The following is a 21,513-nucleotide window of genomic DNA, read 5'->3' on the forward strand; positions in this document are numbered from 1 at the left end:
GCCCGCAAATTTCATGACCTCATGCCAGATTACATTACAGCTCTGTGTGTTTCTGTGTGCTGGATCTGAATGGCCGACCAGCTGAACCAGTATGACTGAGCACTCTGTGTATTGGAGGAAGCGTAATGAGTTTCATCTCCACAACAGGGAGAGCGCTCTTTGGGTGGCAGCAGGGACGAATCTCGGCTAATTGGGGTTGTCAGCATTTTAAACACAATTAATGACAGTTCCTTCTCCTCTTCACCTGACCTAATTGTAGGTGATAATTATTGTTTGGGACCTCATTTACACAAATAATTAACAGATGTATGCTGACAAATAGGCAGACTTGATTCTTTCCAAATCCCTGCACCATTGTATTGTTAATTGGGCCGAATGTAAGCAGATACTCTGACGTGTTTTCCCCCCTCCTCGCAGCTCCTCGCTGAATACAATCCTAAGCTTCTGAATAAACAGCCTCAACTTCAGGAGGTGTGTTTCTCCTAAAGCCTGGATTGAGTTTCACATTGTTAGTCCATTTAGGTGAAGTTAACAACAAAATAGATGAGCAGTTTGTTTATTGGAGCCTTTACGACAAAGCTTTAACGATCCTAAATGGAGCATTTAAATAGAAACAGACAGTTTAGTAGTCAAAGGATGTTAATTAAACAAGAGTAACGATACATTGCAAAACATTTAAGGTTACTCAACTGTGTTTGTCCAGAAACTTTACATTTTTAAGTTTAAAGAGATTGCATTTCTACAATGTGTTGTTCTCTCATCTGTGCTCTGTAATACTGCCAACAGTTAGCAGCAGTGTACTGTGCTCATTTCCATTTCAGTCTGTTAATCTAGTAGAGAAATGCTGTGGAAAAAAACAAATGTATTCATTTTAAATGTTATAATCTTAAAATATGGATAAATGTGGTTTGTAGGAACCTCCATAATACAGCTAATATAAATAAACTGAGTAGCTGAATATGATACTTGTTTTTAAACAACAATTTGTCGAAATATTTTTGTATCTTTGCATTTGTTGGCAGAAATGTTCTCAGCACATTCTTCATTTTGCATCCTACTCAACCTGTTTCCCCTAGTTAAAACTTTGCACTATCTATTAAGTTAAAGATCTACATTAAAAACGTCCCTAAACCATGCCTGCAATTCATAAAAGTCACAATATTTTGTTTTAGGACAATAAAAATAGAAGGATTGCAAATACATATTTTAGTTTAAATAAATAATCTTATGTCAAGCACTTTAATCTTGAATTTCTGATGTTTTGTTGCTTCTTAGTAAACACTGGTTCATGAAATGTCATGTCCCTTGCCAAAAATGGTCCTGGTTTGACATTGTTTCCACATCCAGTAATAATCCAGCCAGTTCCTGGTGGTGGCTGGTCGTGGTCAGACATCCACATAAAGTCCACTTCGCCTACAAGGATTCCACGCCTATTTCTTAAAATATGAACAATTTATTTATGTCATTAAATTACATTCATGTCTCGAAGCCAGAATGTTATTTTGAAGGTCACCCTTGTCCCCTTTCCAGTATTTTTTTTTTTGGAGAAATTGTTTTACTTTTAGTAACACTGCAGCAATGTCTTCATATAAAGTACAGGAAACATGCAAAATACAATAGAATACCTGTTACTAACAATGTAAGCAGCAACATGACTAATGGTAACGCTGAAAATATAATGTTGTAACTTTCTTATAATGTCACAAATGATATGTCACGATTGCAACACTGCAGGAACATACTGTGTTTATAGGGATATTTTGATGTTGCTAGGATGTCCAGGAAAGACATTTAGCTGATGGCAATGTATCATCCCACACATCAGCACAACTTTCATTTTGGAACCATTTTTCAACCATGATGGACATCTTGATTGGACATTCAATGGTTAAACATCTCAATGTTTGCTTTGTTCTATCTTTGTTTAAAATATTCTTTTGTGAATTTGTGCCAGAATATTTTTTTTTTACAAAAATCTTACCAATATGTTTCCCACTGGCAGATTTTTATTTGACTCTGGCTTAACTTAACATCTGCAGATTAAGGAACCTTCCACTTTTGTAGAAGGGGACTGTTTTGGCGTGTAATACCTTACATCCCCAGCACAAACCCCAGTTTGCTCAGCAACACTGCTGGATGCTTCAGCATCCCCCTGAGCTAATCACATTAAGCGGCCTGCTAGGAGGCTACTTCTGACAGCGCACAACAATATGACATCTTAGACCATACCGTGTTTCCACCACGCAGATTCCCAAGTCATGATAAAGGCATGAATCATGCTAGTGACGGCTATTTGTAAGGGGTTTCCCACCCTGCCACACAAAGGGGGCTTAGCTGAGCAGCAGCGTGTTCTCAGGCATTGTCTCTGGGCCGGGACCACCCGTTCCCCCTCGCTGTCCCACTGTCAGTCAAACAATACAATGCTACAACTCCTGCTTTGCCCCCAACCCCCATCCTATTTACTCAGCCAGCCCCTCCCTGCTCCCACCACCCACACTCTGGACACAGGGAGTGGTGACATGGTGTTTTTTTTAGCGGTGAATGCGGACTATTAGTCAACAGCTGGGCCACGATTCATTCGGAGGATAAGTCAAGTCAAGTCAAGACACGGTGGCTTTGCTCAAGAATGCTGCTGCAACAGAGGGCAAAGGAAATGAATATAGAACAACAGAATGAGTTTTAACAAAATCTACATTTTAAGAACACAGAAAGCAGCAGAAGATAACCAGTCAGTGGCTTGTGACTCAAGTTTCTCTGTCTGTCAGTCAAGAAAAAGATTGGCAAGTTGATTTTAACACCTTAAATCCCATTTATTTACGTTTGTATGGAATATCTCACTCAGTGTAGACTGAGTAGTCCATGTTCTTTTATGGTTGCATCATTCTATGAAATGAAAATACTCTAGTTGTCTATAGTCTACAGTTATCTACCAGTTTACACACATATCCCACCAAGATTCAAGTTCTTTGTATGTTTGATTTTCCCTCAATGACCATACCAAGAGTAGAACTTAATTTAATTTTTCTGTTGGTAAAACAAACACTAGGTATTGATAGGATGCACTTTATGATCTAGGATTATGAAATAGTGCATTTATATGTAAGATGTAGTATTATAGTTTAAAGTCATGGCTCTTCTGTTTGTTTATGTGTTTATTTATGAATGTGTATAACCACAGTGATGTCCATTCATAGGTTTAACACATATCTTATGAACATTTTGTGTGTTAACAATACATTGGCAGGCAGATATCATCAAGGTACATTGGATTAAATTTTAATATGGTTGTGTCCTATATGTCTTCACTTTTGCTGTCTACAGTAGTTCAAATACACTTATTCCTTCGATAGCTCAGTTGGTAGAGTTGAGGACTATAGGAGAGCAGCGCTGAAATCCTTAGGTTGCTGGTTGAACTCTGGAATCTCTCTCTGAAATCTATGTATGCACATATATAGTATATGTTGTATACTTACGTGGGAGCACAAATACATCCTCCTTCAAGCTGGAGTTAAATCAACAACCTATGGATACCTGAATATACATAAGCATGATAATAACTACCTAAAATGACAGAAAACACTTTTGGGAAAAATTGTTTGACAGTGCACGTCAAACAATTTTTGATTTTTTAGTTTGGCCCATGTTCCATCTGTGAACATAGAGAGGATGCAGGACCACAGCAGGACAAGCAAGTGAATAGCTCATTTAGCAGAGTGGGGGGCTGTAGGAGGGCACTGCTGAAATCCCTAGGTGCAAGGTTTGACTCTGGCTTGAAGGAGTCTTGTGTGGTTACGGCTGATCAAGATAACGCACTCGTGTTGGAAAGCATCCACCTTAAGCACAATTAGCATCACAACAACAAATTTAAATTATATGGGTAATTTACACCTGCTGTATTGTCTATATTTTGTAATAAAACCAAACCGCAGTCACTGTCATCTAGGGCTGCAGCTGTGGATTTGAATCAATCAATATGAAATCAGTATTCAGAAACGGCAGCAGATAGGGTTATTGAGAGCACGAGTGAGCTACTACAACATAGCCTTGTGGGTCCCTGGGGGCCTCATCTGAGTTTTTGGCCCTGGTCTCATCCAATCAGAAGTCAGCCTGACTTTGTAGTCTGATGTCTCTGTGCAGGCTCAGGCTTGAGCTGGCGTGAATAGCGCCTGCGGCCATGCTGACCGGTAGTCAGGCAGGAGTCAATATGGCTCCAGGCTAAAGCATCTGGGCAGACTGCTAGCGAGTTAGCCAAGCCTACATTTTGCATTTGCAAGCTGATGCTCTTTTCCAGAGCAACTTAATAATGAGTGACACATCCCCAGATCATTCACTGGACATCCAGCAAAAGAGTACACGTCTGCCAAGCCATAAATGATCATGGATGACAGATAAGTGTCACAACAGGAAACAGGAGCTGAGGTAGAAAGATTTGCATGAACCTAACATTAATTTTGTGTGACTAGACTTGGCCTCACTCAGTTGACAAACCAACAAGGGAATAATTGTCCTGACAGTGACCTGGTGTCATGTGCACAGTATTTGTTTAGCATGTTTTCTGATTGACAAGGCTGAAAATGTTTTGTCATAGTGTTATTTAATAGCAAGCACCTGTTGGCAAACAGCAGGAGCAGGTCACATGGAGGATGTCTATGTGTCTGCTGGGAGTTTGTGGTGTAACCTCTCTCAGTGTTGGACGCCTGTCTGCACAGCAGGAAGAAGCTGACACTGTATTCTCATCACCTGAACTGTGATCCATCCTGGTAGGTAAGTAAGTAGGGAAACTTCTACTTCTCAGTCCAGCATAAACACATCTCAAACCTGACAGGATGTAAGCTTGTAAAATAGTAAATTGATTGCAGCTGTCTCCATCACAGTGTCTGAATTAACCCACTGAGCATTTGAAAGCATTGATACATCTAACTGAAATTAAGACTTTGGCATGTTATTCAAGCACCATTTGATTAGACCAGGCTGCACTTGACAATGAAAACATTAACCGTTCTTTTTTGGTCAACAAAATGAACAATGCTGTCATTTTCTGCTGAGGACAGTTGCAGTCATGCGTATCTATAGGTTTGTATGTGTATGCAGTATGGATTTCAATCTAGAGAGTTGTGTTAACATTGTATGCAGTTTAGATCCTTAAACCACCAGGACACATCAGAGATTTCTGCAATTTGATTATTACTCATTTTTAACCACAACTGCAGAAGTATTGGAGAGAAAAAATTGAGGAACTGTACAGTATTTGGATGCATTTCAAGGAACAACTCGTGGACTAAAGGACAATATAAAGTTTTAGTATTAAAAGGTATGTTTGCATGACCTTGTTATATTCCAACAGTTAATTTTGGGGTCAGACATGGAGACATTGTGGCTGCTCCTCACTCACATCCTGGTAGTTTGGTGTGGTGGAATGCTAATGACGGTGAATCACAGGTCTCCGGTCGATGTGCTGGAGGGAGTGAGGAAGTCAAGAGACCACCCAGATCTCCTCCCCTGTCTCCCCCTGAAACACTTAGCAGTGTAATTATATGGGAGTGACATGTGAAAAATGCTCTCTGTGCAAATATGGATTAAGTCCCAGACAGACGCTTGTGTCTGCGTGCTAGGCAGTGTGCATTTCTAAAACACCACATCTTACTTTCCTTTAATCATCACCTGAAGTTGCATAAAATGTAGAGGGTAAAGTTTGTATGAGTGTTTCAGTTTTGACTACATGGGACTTAATTTTTGTGGTCAGTCATCGTAAAAGAAGGGAAATGATAATTCTCAATACTTTCATGAAATATCACTAAATCACACCCTCACTCTCATGTGTTCTTTTCAGATAGGTGCGTGTAACTCTCGGGTTTTGCTTCACAGCATTTCTCTCTCGCAACAATCCTGGAGATTCACAGGAATCCTGTCAGGACCTACCGATGATCTAATAACGAGTCACCATGCTCCACCTTGTTTAATTGGTCTGTCAAACCAGCAGATGTGGTAATTCCCAAATAAAATTAAGCTGGGTTAGTCTTAAAACCTTTTCTGGAGTTCTTATTTGTTTTGTATTTACAGATTCATAATGCTGAAGAGAAACATGCAAAAATATTTTGGATGATGTCCTCAGTGTGCAGGTTCAGTGTTCAACCTCTGGTGCCAACTACTGAAACCAATCCAAAACTGACAAACAAGGTGCAGCAGTACATAGACTGACATACAGACGCAGTCAGAACATATTTCGCAAGGCAAAATGTACCTGTGTGGTGTGATGAAATATCTTGTCGGACAGGAAATAGCAACAACCAGGTAACAACGGCAGTCCACAGTATTTGTACATTATACAGCTTCTTATCAAAGACTTCACTGTCATAAATCACTGTCACTGCCCTCGCAGCTGAACAATATTGTCTGAAGCTTGTATGATTTCATTGTGCAGTCCTCTAACAAATTCATACACAATTAATACTTCTTGAATTAAAGTTGATAACAAACCCCTCGCTCAAATTGTCTGGCCATCGACCAGCCTGGCCATTTCTTGTGTCATAGTTCACTATAAATTGAAAATTTAGTGAATGAGGTGGGTTGTGACCAAAAGGAAAATATGTTTCACCCTGATCATCATAAAAATAAATGACAATCAAAGGCTTTTGTACAGAAAACCAAATGCACACCTGTGATTAAAATGTGAATTCTATCTAAATGTCTTGTCTCCATGACTGCCATTACTCTGCCTGAGTCATGGCAGAAAGATTTGATTAGCCATGGTGGTTGCTGGACAAGGCAGACAACAACTCCCATGATCCCACACTACGGGATGGAATCACGGTGTCATCACACGTTTGTTTTAATGTGAGAGAGACTTCCAGTTGCAGAACTTACATATTGTGCATTTAATCATAACTTGTCACATCAGAAAACAATAACATGTGTGTCATCTATCTAGGGCATAGACAAAAGTTTTCCTCAGCCAATTCGCACTTTATTGCAACTGAGGTTCTTTCGCTTCTTGGTAAATGCTATATTTAATATGCTATATTTCCTGAGTTCAGAGTTTACCTACTTTTTATTGGTCACTAAATCACTGCAGGTGTGTGTGGTTTTATTCCAGGATGCTGTCAATATTTAAAAAACATGTGATTTAAAACCAGGATGAGTGCAAGGTATTATGCTGATGGCTCATAATTTTGATACCATCCATTTGCATTTTTAAACATAATTTGGTGTAGTATGATATTGGATGTTTGGTTTAATGTCATATTGGATGAAACTTTTAGAATGAAGCTTACAGCCCATGAATAACTCTGCAGTGCAGCTCATGCAACGTGTCTTCCTCCCTCTCCACTCCATGAAACCCTATATCTGTGTTTAGTTGATCGGATAAACATCTGTATCTGCAGCAGCAGAGATCCCACAGCCCTCTTTGGCCATTCCTCTTCTTCCTCGAGAAGCTCCAGTGTTTTTGGTTTAGAGAAAATACAATCGAAAACAAACACGGCGTTCAGAAGTATAGACAATGCTGGGTGGCTGGCTGAGAGTGCCGCACATTCCTCTCAATTTCAGCTAATATTCTGGGAGATTCAGCGCTTAATGTAATTATGGGGGAAATAACGGTCTCCCATGCGCAGAAGGGAGTTGGTGACTGACTGCAGGGATGGACTTTAATACTCCAAAATTCACTCTGTTACTGTGGGAGCAGTGCTAAATGCATTTCCCAGAATTCCAAGGCTCAGGTTTGACATGGGACAAATTTCCAGGGATGTTTCACCTCTGAGGGATTCAGCTAACCAGCCGGACTGCTTTCAGCTATACAGAACAAACTTGATCTGTGCTGCAAAGATATTAATTTATGAATTTTCCAGTGACAAACTATTAAAGAGGGAGCTCAGTGGCTGCAGAAGGCTGAGCTCAGCTGTAAAACACATGTGGGGAAAGCCATTTCTGCAGTAATGAGCAGAGTTTCCAATCTGCAATCAGCTTCTGAGGGAGTTCAACGCTGATACGTGATATGGATCAAGGAAAATTACATGATTTTGGAATGTAAGTGTTTGAGAAATAGGACAGAAACGTGACTGATCTGTTGACATAATGTCTGCACTGTACTGCACTTAGTCTAACAAAAAGTACTGCAGAATATGTCTGCATTTAGAACCTATGAATTTATTGGTGTTCAAGATGAGCTTTCAGTTCCAATGTAATTCATCAACACTATAAGGTAGCAAAATGTGGGCCAAACCAAAAGTCTGATGTGACTGAAGCTGCTGTGATGTAGAATAATCTCCATCAGGGAAAACACTTTCAGTGTAAGGAACATAATCCCAGCAGTCAAATATAATGGAAAAGTCACTTTTGCAAACGAGTCATATTATTGTTATTATTATCATCATCCTCAAAGAGTATTTGTCTAACTGAGAGCAAGCTGAAAAGATGAATGTCACATTCATCTCTGTGAATCTGATACAGAGATACAGATGGGTGAGAAATTCAAAGAAAAATCAATAAATCAATTAATTAATCTATCAATAGTCTTGGTAAGCTATCAGCAAGTCCACCAAATTATTCATCTTTCCCTTGTTGGGTGGGACAGTGGGACAGCATCTTTAGTCACTGCCATCCAAGATGTTTACAAATGACCATTAGTAAAAAGATTAATTCATTTATTACTTTTTCCTCTGGTTATAGTCTGGTCTGGTTATGGTTGGGTAGCTTTTGGCAGAAAATGACTAATTTCTGGAACTCTACTGTGGGAATGAAACACAGTTCTCAAAATCAGCTGACTGTGAAGGCACTTTAAGCACTTGCACTAAAAGCAGGGGGAACCGCTAGCCTCCACCAGAAACCAAAAAATGGCCTTCCAGCACCTCTGAGACTACAAGCGTATCCTGTTAGTTTTCAAGCTATTCATCAATACAATTAACCGTCATTTTCCACACAACTTTTATTCTGTATTGCCCACATTTATGAATCCTAAATTCTGAATTAAAACCTTGTTCTGCATGATCACATTTTGTTTTAGATTTCCTTCAAAATGTGTTACAATTACTGCACAAAGAACCACCTTTGTTACAGTCAATAGAGGCTGTTCTGGAACTGGAAGTTCTGAGATTCATTTTTATCAGCCATCTGTCTTGACAAAGTGTCCTTCACAAACACACACACACACACACACACACACACACACACACACACACACACACACACACACACACACACACACACACACACACACACACACACACACAAATCCTCCTCCCTGCTCAGCAGTGGTTCTGGATGAGAACATCAGATAAAAGCAATGCCATTAACTGTTAAGTTGTTTTTTTTCTGCAACAAATGTTTGCTCTCCTGAGGGCTGACGGACTGTGCTATGCAAAGCTGTGATGGCCGAGTGGTTAAGGCGTTGGACTTGAAATCCAATGGGGTTTCCCCGCGTAGGTTCAAATCCTACTCACAGCGATGATCTTTGCCTCTTTACCATATGTCAGACATGCAACTAATCCTACAAATGTACATTGGATCAAACACGTATACAATTATCCTAACATAACCTGCTAACCGATGGTTATAATGAACCTGCTGATCCAAAGCTATGAAGATACAAAAAGAAGGCTGTGTTCCACTACTATTATTTACATTAAAATACATTTTAGAATACAGAATGATATAGAAATATGCACAGTGCTCACACATTACAACACTTCTCAAGTCTCAACAACACTCTGGTTTGAGTGAAACCAGGTAATCTGACAAGTGCTGATTCATTATCTCTTTCTAATATCCTCTCTTTCTAATATCCTCATTAATTTAAAGCTTTTTATGTGTTCCTGGATAAAAAGTGAACCCTTCCTCCTTCCCTCTTGCTTGTCTGCTCTGCTCATCGCTTTCTCTTTCTGTAGATACAACTGACAAATATGTGGAATATGTACAAATTTTAAAAAAAGACAACCACAAATGGCACTGATACTATTTCTAATTAATACAGTGGGTGGCAGAGTGTCATATTCCATCATGTGGGGAAGGAGACTGGGCTATAATATATATAAAAAAGTTGGACATTATTTATCAAATACAGCTGCCCCCTCCACCCAGTCCTAGAATCAGTCAGGAAACTAAATAGCAGCCTTGGCCAGTGCTCTCATCATCATGACCACCACTCCCCCACTAATAAAGTATCATAGCTCTTCAACCAAGAGAAAAACAAATTCTGCTGTTTGCATAGCTCAAGAAGCTCAGTGTTTAACTTTTGCAAAATCATTGTGATGATTTTGTGAAAGTTAAACCCTTCCAGTCCCCTCTATGTGATATTACAATGTCTGCTAGTGGACTGACAGAAACTTAATAACCAGCTCAGTCACTGCAGACTCTAAAACTAAACACTCAGTGCACGAGTATTATTTTTGGTTCTGGATACCTTGACCTGTCAGCGGAGGCCAAATGGAGTCTCCTCACGCTGAGACTGGAGGAGGATAGGAAGAAGGAGACATTTGATCCGGAGTCTCCACATGCGTCTTTTCTGCTCCACCTGCACACTCCGGGTACATGTGTAGACTGGATGATGAACTGTATTTACTGTGGAAGTGCATGTGTTCTGGTTTGCTCCTTAGTTGTAGGCCAGAGACTCAGACAATATGTTGCAAAAATGAAGACTGCTGTGAGATTAGACTGATGACTTGATAGCATCCTGGAAAAAAAAAAAAGACATAGTCGGACCTCTTATAACCACACACCTTTAATTTTTAATTTCATTACTATGCATTGAAATCACTCCTCTTTTCTCTCTGGACAGTTTTGTTGCTGGGATCCAGTGATAATGAGGATTGGTTAGTAGATTTTAATGTATCCAGCTGTTTGATTACTTCAATCCACTATCAAGAATCAGCCTGATGCTCCTTATTATCAAGTTTTTGTCTGTAGTTTTCTAAACATGGACATATATATTATGTATATAGAAAATTTTAGATACTTTTCTAAGCCAGAGCCCTTCGATTGCTCAGTTGCTAGAGCGGAGTACTGTAGGATAGACTGCTCAACTCCTTAGGTTGCTGGTTTGACTCCAGCTCAAAAGACGAGACTTTTGTGGTTGCACTTGCTAGACTATTGTTGAAAGGCAGTTGTGCTTCAGCTTGGTACAGTGCAATGAATTAATGATGATGCAAGCATTGGATAAATACCATGACTTAGTGAGTTTGTAAAAGAATAAATTATGGATTAAACTTGCTCCCACGTTTCTTTCGCCATATCTGTTTTGTTGAACAATTTTTCATCATTTCACGTGTACATGAACAATATCTATCAAATGTCTATTAGAGGTAAAGTAGTTTATTTCTGGCCCATGGAAATAACCACAGCTCGTACAGAACTATCTTTTGTGGCATTTCCTTCATCCAAGACACAACAGAGGTCCTGCATTGAGATGAGTGTGGTTTGTGAGCCTGCATCGATGCACCCTCACTGTTGGAAAACTTTCTAACCAACTAGCCCTTCAGGCTACTTGGTTTGGAATGTCACACAGTGTGGTGGAGTGGGGTAGGGGGAGTGTGTAGGGGCCGGTTTGGGACGGAGCCATACAGTATGTTCTCTCAGAGCAATGATGTCTGTCTGTACTGGCAGAATAACGGATGTGATAACACCCATAAATAGATAGTTTCCTGCTAATATTAGATACCACAGCTTCTTTAATCCAGCCAGCAGGAAGTAAGAATCACTTTCTGTGTACAGTGATTTAAGGATTCACTCTTAATATTCATTCTATGTCTGCCTGAAAAGAAATGCTAAGACTGATAATCAGACTGATACTTACACGATGACTGATAGTTACACTGCAGAGTGTTTTTACAGTGAACTTTTTCTTTTTTTCCAGACCGTGTGTGCTATATTTTATGTTATTAAGTTCAAGTTTACATTGTAGACATTTGCTGTTATCAAAATGTGCTTTGAATGAGAACAGCATGTTTCATCTTGCTGAAAGATATACAAGACAAACTGCTGCTGGTTGAAACATTGTCTATTGGGCAAATTCAGAATTATTTCCTCTTGGTGTGATGTTTTAATCGCAAAATCTGCACAGGGGTTCTGTCTTTTTCAATTCTATCTGAATTTCTCCATTCATCTTATATAATCTCATCATGTAATAAGATAGAGTATAGAGAATAGAGTCTACTCTGTCTTGACAGGTAAAGTGTCTGCACTTGAAATGACTGCCACAGTTTTGGCATCTAATACAGTTTGGACTGAGGCAACTGTGGCATTCAGGATCACAGATAATGAAATAAAACCAACAGTTGCCTGGATTATCTGAAGAGTTTCCTCATATCTAAGCTTGAAGGAAGATGCTGTACCCACAATGTGATTACAGCTAATCTGTTTTTTTCATGTTCTTTGGTACTGGTTTGGTCGACCAATTTCCCTCCAGGGATCAATAAAGTATTTCTGATTCTGACTGAAGCTGAGAAAGAAACAACATAATGCATTGCCTCATTGCTGTACTGTATTAGCTGACCAAAAACATATATGCACATATTCCTGGTAGATTACTGCTTACTGTACTTGTGACACGAATTAGCAATTTCTACTCTTAAACTGCATGATAATCAAGGCAACAAAAGATAAAGTCATTTTTACCATGACGACTTTATAGAATTGAAAATCATTTGCAATGTTTTGGCTCCTGATAAACCCTCAAACTTGTAGATCTATCACACAAACCGTTGGATCATATGTAGTCTCACTGGTACCTAAATCCATGTTCAGACTATCCGCCCAAATCTGTGTTTTGGCATGTCCAGGTTGATTTTAGGATGTCTGGACAGTAAACCACCACATGAAATTCAACATTTGGAGGAGGTTTGAAATGTTATTCCAACTGGATTTCTACAGATGCATCTCAGTCTGGACACTGCCTGTGTGTGTGTATTTTGCGTCATTCACATCTCAACACACAACAAGTCAAACAAGTCAAATCCAGAGTAATGGAAGTGAATCATAGAGCCACAGAGGACAACAGTCTGTGAACAGACAAGGAAGTAAACTGTCTGCTGCCAACTTTACAGCATAATTGTTTTGTGAGTGAAATGATGGATCCTCATGCTTCTGCGTTCCACGTTGCATCACCAGCGTACATAGTTACTGATGCCCATGTTGTTACCACAGCAACCCATGCAATGTCGGTGATGTCTGGACACACAAATCTAATATGATCACTTGCAAATAGCAGTGCGAATGGTCTGATTGGCCTCTGAACAAAGACAAAGACAACTTTCCCCTACCAGTGCAGCCCTATGTTCTTTTCAAGCTGACCTCCATGTCCCCTTACATACATGTGTAATGTCAAGTCAAGTCAAACTGATTCATACAGCCCAATATCACAAATCACAATTTGCCTCAGTGGACTACAATCTGTACAGTGTACAGCACCATCTGTCCTTTAAACCCTCGATCAGGTAAGGAAATACCCCCCCCCCCCCCCCCGCAAAAAAAACCCAATTTTATTGGGGGAAAAAGAAAGAAACCTCAGGGAGAGGAACAGAAGAGGGACCTCCCCATATCAGGATGGACAGATGTGCAATAGATATTGCATGTATGGAATGTTTGCACATCCTTAACTATGTTAACTTAAATGATAAAATACTGAATACACAGTATCTAAATTTCCACATTAGCCCTTAATCTTGAGACACTAATCAAATGTGCTTTTTACAATGAATAGTGGCTGAACACATGTTTTCAGGGTTGATGTATGTTTGTATTAGACAAGTTTGGAAATTCTAAGTAGATATGAAACATCCGTCCATACATTGTGTAGGCTACAAGTCCATATTGTTTCAGTGTCAATGTCTTCAATCTGTTTACTCTTCATCTCATTCTCAGTGTGTGTGAAAATGAAAATTGTGGTGCTTCAGTACAGCATTCTGAATGAGACTGGATTCTCTTCTGTGTGTTTATGTGATCATGTGTCTGTCCAGCTGTCCCTCAGCAGTAAACTCTCCCACAACCTTCAGGCGGATTATCATCCCACATATCAGCGTGGTTTACATTTGGCAGCTGATCGAGAGGTAGATAAGCAATGAAATAAAATGCAATTGTACTTTCGTCTAAGCAGATGTGCAAGTTAGACCATACACACAGTCACTTAAATTCTAATATGTGTGACGCTACATTTTCTAGCGTTTAAGTTATTTATCCAACAAGTCATCCAAATGAAAAAACAAAGCATCCAGCATCCAGTCACCTACTCTCAAAATTTATTTAATCAAATGAGCCTCTACCTTAACACAGTTTCTTTCAACTGTACCTCAGTATTACTTCATTAGTCCAACATCACCGCAGCCTGTGGGAAAAGCCATATTAACATCATGCTGGTGCCAAATTCTAGATGACAACCTACAATAAAAACACTAAAACAGCATAAACTTGCAAAACCTGCAGCTTTCAAGCGTGACGTCAGGTCACAGACAGCCAGTAGTGATCTGTCATTGTGCTTGACCAGTTACTGGCCCTCTTTGATAAAGTCTGACAGAGTAAAATCCACACAAATATGAACTTTTTATCCTCTCAGCTCTTGTTGTGCGCCAATATAGTGGTTTGTGCCAGTACTTTGACATGGTGTCAGTTAGCTTGGAGACAAGTAAATGTTCAGTAAATAGCCTAAAACTCAAAAATAAAATACATCAGGTCTGCATATGTCCCTCCTGCCCCCGAAAATAATGGATTAAGGAGCATCTCTCTCCTTATAACACCACTCAACTAAAAACATACTGACCAATGAATCGACCAAACAAACAATAAAAAACTGTAAAAAATTTGGTTAACACAAGGACACAACACAAGCTGAGAACATTCACACACACACACACACACACACACACACACACACACACACACACACACACACACACACACACACACACAGCCCTGCTCCAGGCTGTGTTATGTAGCCAACAGACCTGCCAGGAGAGAACGTGCCTGTCTGTCTCTCTGTGTCCCTGCTTGTCTGTCTGGCTGCCTGCCTGTATCTGTCTGCCTGTCTGCCTGTCACAGGTTGCCATTAATTTGTTGTATAAATAAATGTTTTTCAAGTCTAGAGTTGACACTTAACAATCTCTCACAATAGAAACTTGTCATCGCTGTAAATGTTTTACATTATCTTTGAGGGAGTTACTGACACTTATCCTCAGTGATGTTCACTGAGAAGAAGAGTCAAATCAACTTCAATTAATGAGCAAACAGGTAAGAGCTGCCAAGTACAGTGATCAGAGATTTTTGGCCTTGTGTGATCGAAGAATGATTGTTTAAGAATAAGATACTGGAAGATATCAAAGAGTGTGACTTAATGAAAGAGACAGCTAGGATTTTAATTGTGTCTTACAACTAGGAAAATAAGAAGTTTTAAAGTGTATTGCAGGTGTGGAAATCACTATTTCTAATTTTCTTTTGAGTTTGTTTTCATTGTTCAGGTGTTCATTCATGGATGTATATGCATATGAGTGCTTCCCCCTGTGGCAGGGCTCAGTGGTTGTGTTATAAGTCCGAGGTGAAGGGAAGCGTCTGGGCAGGTTAACATCTCAGGGTGCCACTGTCAGCCAGCTGTCTGCTGCTGTCCTGCTGCCAAAAATATGACTTGCTAGCCCTGGCATCTAGTTACCCTGCAAGACAAAGTGAACCAAAGCACTGCTGTCAGGGGGAAAACTGCATATCTGCAACATGGACTGAGTTCCAAAATACAGAAAAGAGATTTAATGACTCATAGCACCTTCTTCCATTACCACTTCAATGTCATCATCCATGATAGATTTTAGAAGGTTAGCTTGTTGATTAATAGTCAGATGCAAGCGCAAGGAACCAGAATCATTCACTCACAGTTTTTAAATGCTATACAGCACAAATGCTACTCACACCTAAAAGCTGCATAAGCTCATAATATTGGTATATTTTCTTTCTAAAATAGTGTCCCATGGGGCACACCAGAAGGAGAGGGACTTCACCTCTCTATTTTCATGCACATATTTAAGTATTACATTAGAAAAGGTTGATGGAAATAGCAAAATTCTAAGTAACACTGTTGCAAAACAGTTTTTACACTCTACACATGTGCCTTTATATCAAAGACATTATAAATATAATTATAAATCTGAATTGTCACATACATGCTATAGTTCCAGTGTAGTGTCTTCTACCAAACCATTCATATGTGCATTGATAAAAACTATGTTATTAAAAAAAAAAGTGCAGAATAGGTGTGCTGCTAAATCATTAAGCTGCAAATTACCCCTGAATCCTTTTGATCATAAATTACCAGACATGATGAAAAGTCACAGTGCAGGACTGGAGACAGACACCATGCAGGCACCAGAGATTGGAAGGAATGCACAAAGGTTTGTGATCATATGAAGGGAGTCTTAATAAACCAGACAGACATACAAAACTCCACCTGTGCACATGGATGTGGTTTTGGTCGAATGAGAGCTGTGGCTTGTTGGTGAATTAGCTTTCATTTTAGTTCTCAACACCTCAATTAACTTTGCTCTTCACTATGTCATCCATACAAGTTACCAGCACAACTTTTTTATTTTAAACCTGAGTAGTACAGTCTCAAAAATCAAGAGGAGGGATAAATATAACAGACAAACAACAGTGATGTAGGTCATTTGCAAATTACTTTTTCACTTTATGGTTTTAAAGATTTCAACATTTAAACAGTTTCTTTCTGTTTATAAATCTCTCATGGCAACCTTCACCTTTCTGCAGCCAAGTTTTTCAATGAAAGAACTATACCGCCGTTTCATTGTATATGAAAACAAACATTAAACTCAGTGAAAGGTCAATTTTAGAGGATTGCAAGCACTGACTGTTCAAAAAAGCTTTCACTGCCAGGTGCTATTATATTTTTTTTCTGTGTTGTATTTTGTCTAAGGATAATTGTGTGTTTGAACAGAAACATGTTTGCCAAATTGCCACAGACCACGATGACAAATTCTATGTGTGTGGCTTGCCTGAATAATTACACGTCTTTATGCCAACACCATAAAGATAAACAGTGATGCACTTTCCTTACCTGACTGTCTTTTTGTAAGAACAAAATGTCCTTTGCAGATAGGCTCATGTTGTGTATTTTGTTTGCACTTTGTGTTGCATGTTATCTTCTGATCTATTTTTTCTCACTGCCACTTATTTATTAATTTTATTAACTTATTTATTTAACATTTTACCACTTGGAAAACTTTGAAGGTTTATAAAATCCCTGATCTAGTGTTTTGTCTTTGCTCAAAAATTGCTGTGAAGCAAATGCTACATAGACATGAGGACACAATTTACCAAAACTTGCTTGTGGTGTGTGTTCAGCACAAACTGTTATATGGTTATGGGACTCCCAGTGTAATACTATCCTCATGCTGACATTTCAAGAGTTCAAGGCATCTCAACAGCAGTGAAAGTTTCAGAGGCAGTTTACTTTGGATACAGAGACAAACTTATGTTTACAGTGTGGACGGTGAGCCAAAGGCCACTTTTCTGGCCTCTTCAGCTGTGATTTTGTGTGGTCTCGCTCCCTGGGTCACCTGGTCAGTCAGCACCTGAGGCAAAAAATGACTGGACTCGTGGGTTTAAGTGCATTTTCAGATCTTTTGAATTTCATACAATCTTTTGCATATTCCCAGGGGAGATTACCTGTCTCAAATAGTTTGTAATCTGCTGATCTGCTTAAGACATCCATTTCATTACCCCATATGTCTACCTTTTTCACTTATCACAATGAAGAATCATTTCACTAACTACCCCCTTGTCCTTACATATGCCTCCCTTGCAGCCCACACACACACACACACACACACAGGGTGTTGCAACAGAAACTGTTATATGAGAGTAAAAGCAAATAAAATAAGAACTGAGTATCTATCTTAACATGACGCCTATCTGTAACGTGTGTGCCTGAAATAACTCTGAATGCACTAATGTCTCATTTTAAAATGAAACTTAAATTACTCTAAAAACAGACTCTGCTGTCTGGAAAACCTTCATGATCCCAGCCAAAACTCACTTCATGACCACCCAGTTACAGAAATTAAATTCACCACATTACCAAACCACAGCAGTCACACACTGCCGTTTACATGTCAAGAATAAACCACAGCTTCTTCTGTAACAGAATTAATGAATTAGCTGGTTTGGGTTTAAAGGCTGTGTGAGCAGATCCAAGTCACTTACAATGTGCACTGTTTTGGCAGTGGAGAGGATGGAAAAGAAAGGGGCAAAGGAAAGAGAAATTGAGACAAAAATAAGAGGTGAAAGGAAGTAGGGATGAAGTGAGAAGGCAGGCTGGGTGGCAGAGAGGTGAAATAAAGAATAAAAGAGAGAGAAGAGGAAATTAAAGGGATGACATAGGTGAGTGATGACTGTGCAAAGAAGAAAAGAGGAAAAGATACAAGAAGCAGGAAAACAGGAGATAAGACAGTAAATACATCCAAGAAGTAGTGGAAGAGAAAAGCAAAAAGGTGAGGAGGGGAAGAAGAAGAGTGAAGGAGAATTGGGCTGCTGAGAGGGCAACGCTGATGGTCAGAGACAGCCAATCAGGATCTCCAGCCTCCTGCCTCCAGTCTCACTCCGTGTTTCTGATGGGAAATCCCACTGAGAAGCCACTGACCTTGAACAAAGAGGAGCGGAGAGATACTGACAGAGGAGGAAAAAAGAAAAGATAGAGTTAGGAGGGGTGTGTTCAGGGTAGATGGTGAGTGAAAAACAGCAAAAGCAGTGAGCAAACAGAAAAAAGGATAGAAAGTGAAACGAAAGAAACAGGTGAAGGAGGCAAAGGACAAAAGTGCTTACATTCAAGAGGACGGAAAACAAAAAAGGAGGAAAAGGACAAAAAGTGAAAGAAAAACTGATGGGGATAAAAGGATTTTCCATAGTGATGGGGAAAAAAGTGATATTTTTTCATTATTTGTCAGTAATTTACAAATAATATAAATAAACTAAAAATGTCTGTAAGAACCAGTGAATCAAAATAATTTTAAGCTCCCAAAAAACAAAAAAAACCAAACAAACAACAACAACAAAAAAAAAAAAGAAACTTCTTGAGAAGCCTCACTGTTTTTTTGTTCTTTTGCACAAATTGCCTCACTGCACTGGCACATAATTTTGCTAATTGTGTTTGTTGAGGTGGTAAGCATTGTTTTGTCCTTTAAATGACTGTTTGGGCAAATAAAAACAGTGCCGCATTAATGCTTCATTCATTCATTCATTCATTCTTCAAAATCATCTTGATGCTGCACTGTCTTGTAATATGATTAACAGTACATCTGTCATTCTCACATTGCGCCCTATAACACCTGCTCTTGGATTATGTAACTTTGTGACCGGGCCACAACATGTACATAACACTTAACAGCACTATAATACCTTTTCTAGACTGAAAATGTCACTTTAGCATCATGCTTGCATGACCACCTCGTCCATGCCACACTGAAGTGTCTATGTAGAATCCATATTATCCATGCATTTCGAAGTGTCTGCCTGTCAAATGAGCAGCCAAACTTTCTGTGCAGTGTGCGGTTTTCCTTTGATATATGTGAATATTCCTGATCTATTTTTCCATCAGCATGATGTACATGATTGTGTCATAAGCAGGCAGTGTGTGTCTGCAAGTGTGGATGTGGAAAAGAGAGAAAGGAAAAAAAGTTCTGGTGGCTGCACCCAGGACAGATTGTTGTTGGTGATCAGAGAAGAGGGATTAAAGGTTTAGCAGTCAAGTTGTCTACTGGCAGTAAATGTACAGTTTGTCCACAAAAACACTGAAGAAGTTCAAGAGGTTCAGGAGGTCTTGCTTGTGAACTGCTGGGTAAAGCGAAGGGAGAGTCTGTGGCTGAAGGACACTCTGGTCTGCCTGGGTGACAAAATGTGGATAAAATACATTTTCAGTGCCTTTTTTCTGGGCATCAGCCTTGTTGTCAAATTAAATAAACGCTTTAGGTTGCCTTTCGACTATCTGATGCAGCTGGGATGCGGATGCACAGAGCTGATTGAGACAGCTAAATGAATGGAGATGGGAATGTTTCTGATGTATGAGACACGCGAGTAAAAAATGCGCCGGAGTCGCTTGCGGTCGAGACGGGAGGAAACTCATTCCAGCAACTATGTCACTATCTCATTGGATTATATTTTGTGGAGAAAGTGTCTCACAGAGCCAGTGAACACAACTGAAACAGGTAAGTGTTGTTTCTCCCCTCACCTTCATATCTTTTTTTCCTTTCCCGCCATACTGTATCCTACCAATAAAACCACCCCAGAGGAAGAAGATGAGCCCATAGGGCATCACAGCAGAAAGCATCTGGCTGTTGTTGATTCAGCACACTCTTTTTCTTTTGTAAGGACACACACACACACACACTTGCATGTCCATCAATTTATATTCACATACTGTAAGTCCATCCAACTTCTATAGACAAGAGAATTGAGACACACATACGGTACATCCACCATCCTCTTAACTGTATGTCAGTGACTGTCAATGATTGTCTCAACTCTTAATTTACAATGTACACATAAACCTATGAACATATATAGCATACACATTGACCCTCATAAATTCCCCTTTACCTCATAAATCACATAACGCCATTCACAGTTTATGTTTACGAACTGTGTTTGATTGCTTCTTTTATACACATGATTTGTTTGGCTGAAGGCTGGATGTCTTCTTTAAAGAAAGGAGCGCTAAAATGAATGATGGAGTTTTTCCTCTTAAGGCTACAGTGTGTTGTCCCTTGAGTTATTTCAGTGTCTTCATTTGGGTGTGAATAAATCAAAATGCCCTGCATAACATAGACTGAATGAGGTTGTTGTTACAAAATTTCATTAAGTAACCCATTATCTAGTGTGCACATAGACCATACATTACCATACATACAGAGGCAATGTGTGTGTGTTTTTATCTTTTGGTGTGTATTGTGCTGTCTGACTAATTCTCCTCTTTGTTTTTGGCTCGTTAGCATTGAAAAGAGCAGGACTAAATGCAGCTGGGGGGGAACAGCAAATTGGGGATTATTAGTCCATTTGCTGATTAGGGAAGTTAGTTTCACTAAAGGGCTGAAAACAGATGTGGAGATTACATGCTGGGCGACAACTCGCCAGCTGCAGCACACTTCACAATCAACTCTGTGACTACTACTTTCACAATCAGGGGGGCAAAGTTTCTGTCTCTGTGATCACCTTAAATCTCAGTTTAATATGGGGACAGATGAGCAGGATCACAACTAGAGTGGAAGTCATTTGTGATCAAATAAGCAACTTATATAAGTATGAAGTGTAAACTTGTGAGAATGCTGTGTCTGTGTTGTCTTTTCAGGAGCTGATTGCATTATCCAGCCAGATCAGGAGCACATGGACCCCGTGCTCTACAGGATATAAGAGTCCTCTTTTTTCTTTTCTTGTTTTTATCATGGCCTATGGGTTAAGACTTTGAGACTCCAATGCTCACACACTGACAATCGACATTTACAAGACATCCTCTATCCAGTACGAAAGCCAAAAACAAAAACATAT

At 39.5% G+C, this 21,513-nt stretch overlaps 1 non-coding gene across 1 annotated transcript; it reads left to right on the plus strand.

Moving 5' to 3' along the window:
• The first annotated feature begins 9,356 nt into the window (after positions 1 to 9,356).
• trnas-uga (transfer RNA serine (anticodon UGA)) lies at positions 9,357 to 9,438 on the plus strand. Its single transcript has one exon. It is a non-coding gene; the product is annotated as a tRNA-Ser (tRNA).
• The last annotated feature ends 12,075 nt before the right edge of the window (positions 9,439 to 21,513 follow it).

This window comes from Lutjanus erythropterus, chromosome 12 (assembly GCF_056507025.1).
Source record: "Lutjanus erythropterus isolate fLutEry1 chromosome 12, fLutEry1.hap2, whole genome shotgun sequence".
NCBI classification, from domain to species: Eukaryota; Metazoa; Chordata; class Actinopteri; order Lutjaniformes; family Lutjanidae; genus Lutjanus; species Lutjanus erythropterus.